The sequence below is a fragment of the Panthera uncia genome (genome assembly GCF_023721935.1).
Source record: "Panthera uncia isolate 11264 chromosome C1 unlocalized genomic scaffold, Puncia_PCG_1.0 HiC_scaffold_3, whole genome shotgun sequence".
Lineage (NCBI taxonomy): Eukaryota > Metazoa > Chordata > Mammalia > Carnivora > Felidae > Panthera > Panthera uncia.
In genome coordinates, this window is record NW_026057584.1 from 27,706,882 (window position 1) to 27,712,881 (window position 6,000).

Genomic DNA, 6,000 nt, shown 5'->3' on the forward strand with positions numbered 1-6,000 from the left:
CAGATTACTTGTAAGCTTATCAATTCATTTAAAACGGCAATTTAAAAATGTTTTTATTGAGCATTTTTTGACATCAGGTACCAGGAACTTTTCATAATATTTAGTGTGCCATATTGTCAACAACAAAAATCTCTAAATTTAGTTTAAAATATGTTTTGGAGGGGCACCTGGGTGGCTCAGTTTGTTGAGTGACTGTCTTCGGCTCAGGTCACTATCTCATAGTTCGTGAGTTCGAGCCCTGTGTCGGGCTCTTTGCTGACAGCTCAGAGCCTGGAGCCTGCTTCGGATTCTGTTTCTCTCTCTTTCTGCCCCTTCCCCACTCATGCTTTGTCTCTCTCTGTCTCTCAAAAAATGAATAAACGTTTAAAAAAATTTAAAATATGTTTTGGATAATCGTAGGACCTCTAACTGGGACTACCTGTAGGTAGTTGATTTAAAGTCATTCTTGTGGAGTTGAAGTCACACAGTAACCAGGTTTTTTTGGTGTATACATGTGCAAAGAAGAGCAAAAGGTAGCGATTAACTGTCTTCATAGATGAGGAATTAGCTGGGGATCTAATGAGTTTGGAGAAGGTTTGATGAGAAGTGTTCGATGACAGTAGTTAGCACTGTAATATAACATCACATTTACCCAGCATCAAAAGGAAATAATAATATTTGCATATACTTATATAGTGCTTATCATTATGTAGAAAATGTTTTAAGTTCTTTACATGTATAAATTAATCTACAATGCACAATGGTGTAAAATAGGATTAATAAGGTAAGTAAGATAGGCCAGTAAAATATCAGCACCAGAATTTGTAACTGGCAAGTCTGGCTATTGAAGTCATGCCGTTCATTAACCTCTACTCTATACTGCCTCTAGATGCTTCAGTGGACAACATTTTATAATAATTATGTATAGAGGATTGCAACTGACTTCCTTTACTAAATAAGTTTTGATTTCACATTAACATGAAATACATTTCTTATTTTGATAAAAGAACATCCATCAGCAGGGTGCATGATGAAGACAACATATGGAGTGAATTCATCCCAACCCTACTGGGGTCCAAAATGACCCTACACTGGCCTAAGGACACGGCTCCCCCAGACCTTCCACCCTCATTAGAAAAGGAGAGGATGCCCAAGCACTTGGAGTTTCAACTCTATCATGGGAATTCAGTTCAGTACAAGAACACTTGATATAAGCTCAGCCTTCCCCAGGAAGTAAATACAACCATCCTTTGGTTCTACTTTCAGAGCATGATCAATATCTGACTATTGCTCATGACTTCTGTGCTATCATGTTGTTCTGAGCCACCATCATTTTATCCTTAGATTACTGCCGTTGCCTCCTGACTGGGCTCCTTGATTCTGCCCTTGCCACTTCATTCAATCCATTATCAATACAACCAACAAAAATTTGATCCTTTTAAATGCAAGTCAGATCTTATTACTTTTTTGTTCAAATTTTCCAAAGGCCCCATGTTTCACTCAGAACAAAAGCCAAGTCTTTACAATGCTTTTCAAAGACTCTTCCTTCCCTGTTATCTATCGGATCCTTATTCTTACCATTCTTTGCTTTGCTTGCCAGCCCCAATGTTCTTTTTTGCTGTTCCTCCCATGAACCAGACTCATTTGCAGCTTGCAAGCACTGCTTGCACTCCATCAGGAATGCTCCTCTCCCTATAAGCCCTCATGACTAACTCTTTGATCTCTAAAGTGTTTGTTCAGATGTCTGTGCAATGTGGGCTTCCCTGAGCATTCCATTTAAATCTGAAACTGATTCTCTCCTCTCTGCCCCTCCCCCTGCTTTACTGATCACCCTCCCCTGTTTTGTACTTTCTTTTTTCTATAGTACTAATCACCTTTAACATACTATATAATATACACATTTATTTTGTTAAATAAAGTAACTATTAAAGAATTTTGTTTTTCATCACTTCATATTCCTTATGGAGACTTCACTCTTCTTTCTAAATTTTAATAATCAAGAATAATTCATTGACTCCACTTTTAACTTTTACTGTTAAAGAATTTATAATCATGGTGATTTAACTCTGATATAGATAAACAAGTCTCGTGTTTTCAGGTAGAAGCTATTTAAGGAAAATATTGGGGCAATATTTGAGAAAAATTTTGGACATTAGAGTTAACTATGGTGGAACTTGGAAAGGAGATATTCACAAAGAGCAAAATATTAATCATGAAGTTACTTCATTTCCCTGATAGAGTAGGTAGAATAATTATTTTGAGATCCATTAAAATGATGTAAGGCTTTTGAAACACCTTTTCTAAGGAACAATACTTTTCTGTTAATGAGATCTTCATCAGAATGATGAGTTAATTTGCCTGTTAAAATCAGAGGTAATCTGAGAAACATCCCATGTAAAAAGGTAGCCCAATACAACCACTCCAAGTGTATATTCATATGGATGCTGGATTTCGGGGTTTTTTTTCAAGTTTTTTTAAATTTATTTTGAGAGGGACAGAGACAGTGCGAGTGAGGGAGGGGCAGAGAGAAAGAGATAGAGAATCCCAAGTAGGCTCTGTGCTGCCAACACAGAGCCCAACGCAGGACTCAAATTCACAAAACTGTGAGATCATGACCTGAGCCTGAGTCAGAAGGTTAACCCACTGAGCCATTCAGGCACCCCTGGCTGATAAATTTTAAATCTTCCACTATGATAAAATGAAATAATAGATTTTTATATCTTGAAGATGTTCTGTAAGCTTAAATAGCTTGAACTTTTTATTTTGTAGGAAGGAAAATGTGAGCCTTGACTTGAGCTACCTAGAGTCATTCAGCTAATTAACAACATAATTCTGACTCATGTTAAATATTCTCTGCCACAGTATCTTTGGCCAAAATCATACTAGTTATGTTCTCACTTTTTTACATGATAAAATTTCTTGTATTTTATTTGGATTCTAAGCTAACTGTAACCTCAATTCAGTATTTTCATTTTCCTTCTTCAAAAACACAGACTTCAATTTTTTAGGAGTCTGCTTTACACAAAATTACCTATTTAATTTAACATACAAGAGAATCACAGATTAAAAACAAGTTAATTGATCGGCACACATTTCTCTAGGTTTTAAAAATACTTTGATGTTCTTGCTGACATCTGTGTCATGGGATGATTCTACTAAGGATATTAATGCTGGTAATTCAAAGAAGTTGAGTGTCAGATGAGAACTTGACTTCCACTGAAATTCTTTTTTAGTCACATCTTTCCTTCTGATTAACTTCTTTAAGGACCAAGTTTGTTAAAATGAGTATGTTAATAGTAAGCCCCTCCCCCCCAAAAAATCTACAATCACTAATCCTGTTCCCTGGGTTTTGGATTTACTTTTCATTCTGTAAAATAATATGAAATAAGATAGTTGAAATTTATTATATTTTGGTCCTTTGGTTAAAATAGCTCAGCAATTATAAAATAGAATTAAAATCCATAAACTTTAATTTTTTCTTCTTTTATTCTCTCTATTCACCCCCATCTGCCTTAACATCAGAATTTCTTTTTGGTGAATGCATTTTTTATCACAGCTGCAACTTGTGTTTTCAAAGACTAGAGATCCATATGATCCAATGCCCTCATCCAGATAATTGTTTTTCAGTGCTTCACAAAGAAATACTTTGTTTTGGAAGTGTAAGATATTTTATACATTTTTGGCTACTATATGCTTCATGTTATTGCTTATAAATAAACTCAAGGATGAGTTTGATGGCTAACCCATAAACAGGTCAGAGATGTTCAAGGAGAGTGTGGGATGAACAAGGGGGGAGTTTACAGATAAGGGAGGCTCCTGGTGAGCTAATGGAAGTAAATTGATGAAAAAAATGAAATGGCAATCAACTAAAAATAAACATGGAGAAGAAGCTACACAGTCTGGTAATCATTAAAAGTTTTAATACCATAGTGAATGAAGACATCAGTTGCAAATGGTTAAAAAAAACTCAAAGTCACTGTAAAATGCAGCCTCCTGGGGTACCTAGTGGCTCATCCGGTTAAGAATCCTACTATGGCTTAGGTCATGATCTCATGGTTCATGACTTCCAGCCCCACATCGGGCTCTGTGCGGATAACTCAGAGCCTGGAGCCTGCCTGGGATTCTGTGTCTCCCTCTCTCTCTCTCTCTGATCTCCTCACTCATGCCCTGTCTCTCTCTCTCTCAAAAAATAAACATTAAAAAATTTTTAATACAGCTGCCTTGCTGTCTGCTCACTGCACTCATTCACCTACCAAAACAGGTCAGATAATCTCAAGCCCAATTAATGACTCTCTGGAACTGTTATAATATTCAGTGTTGTGAGTCTAGAAGGATAACTTGGCAAACTGGAAACACAAAATGCTTTCTACTTTATTGACTGGTCAACACATCTATAGGCCTTTGCTCAGTCCTCAGAATAAATTCGCATTCCAAAAATGGGATACAACAGAATCCTGCTCCTCAGCCCCAAGAGGGATGCCAGGGGAGAGATTTTTTCCCTCTTAAATATATGACACTTCTGATATTTTATGGCAACTTGTGTGGTTGGAAATATTTGTCAAATAGTTGGATGAGAGCAGCTCTTCATGAAACTTGAGATATGAGAATAGGGTTATTTTGAAAAAATCTATGGACAATCTATGTTCAGGATAAGAACTAAACTTTTGGATGTGTGGTGTCTTAATAAACAGTAGCAGTTTATGTTTTACACAAAGTGCTGATATAACAAAGGCAAAGAAAAAAAGACATGTCAAAAAGGGAAAACCATATTGTTTTACATCAACTGCTCGTTTCTAAAACTCACTTCAAGTAGTTTATTTAACAAGATGTGGGCTGTAGAAAAGTTGGAGAATGTTTACTCTGAACGTGCAATTATTTTCTTCCTGTAACATTTGTACCCCTAGGGAGATGCTGTCAGTCTTACTGATTGAAGAAACTTTCCCTCAGCCAAGAAAACTTGAATTTTGATGAGTATTTCTGGAATGCTGCTAAGTTGTTTACAGCACCTGAGATGTAAATAGCTTACCTCTAGGAGACAAGACATTATCCTCTGACAAGAACTTGATTATGGGGTTCAGTTTCTATTTCATTTATTTCTAATTTTGTGTGTATCTGGTCATGAAAAAAGGAATCATGTCCACTTTTTCCTCTTTATTATGAAACGGTTGATACACATGTGAAAGTAGAGAGAAAAACTAATCAACAATGTTGAACTCCTATCACTTATTTCCCCTGTACTCTTGCCCAATATGCCATTGAGTAGGTCCACTATATTTTATTGAGCAAATTGACTATCGATGGACTGTTGGGCTGTTTTCTGTCTTCTTCTAGAAGACAAAAAACAGTGTTCCAATAAACAGTTTTATACATATGACTTTTTCATGTTTCCTATGAAGTAAATGCCTAGACTTGGGATTTCTTTGTCAAAGGGTAAAGGCAATTGTCATTTTACTGGATGTGGTACACTATTTGCAAAAATGAACTCAACTATTCTCCTATGTATAGCATTTATACACTCTTGTCTTGAGATTTTTCAAATCTTCCCTTCAACAAATAGAGGCTATCTCCCTACTGGTTGAATCAGGACTGGCTTTGTACCTTGCTTTGGCCGGTATAATGTGGTGAAAGTGAACTACATGAAATTTTGATTCCAGTCCTCAAAAGGTTTTGTGACACTTCTGCTCACTTTCTTGGGATCATTGCCTCCGTCAGGTGAACAAGCTCAGTCAAGTCTATTGAAGTCTAAAAGACCACCTAGGACAGAACCATGTCAACTTGCTTTTCTCAGCCAGTGCTCCAGATATGTGAGATGTGTCGGTCATGATCAGCAAAGCTGGTCCTCAGCTGATGACAGACGTGTGAGAGCTAAGCCATGATTAGAGTGCAGCCTAAATCTCCAACCCACAGAACTGTAAGCTGAATAAATGTGTTGTTTGAAACTACAAAGTTTCAGTGTAGTTTGCTAGCCATCAGTAATCAATTTATACACCACATAACTGCCAAATCCTCCCCCACTGGTAT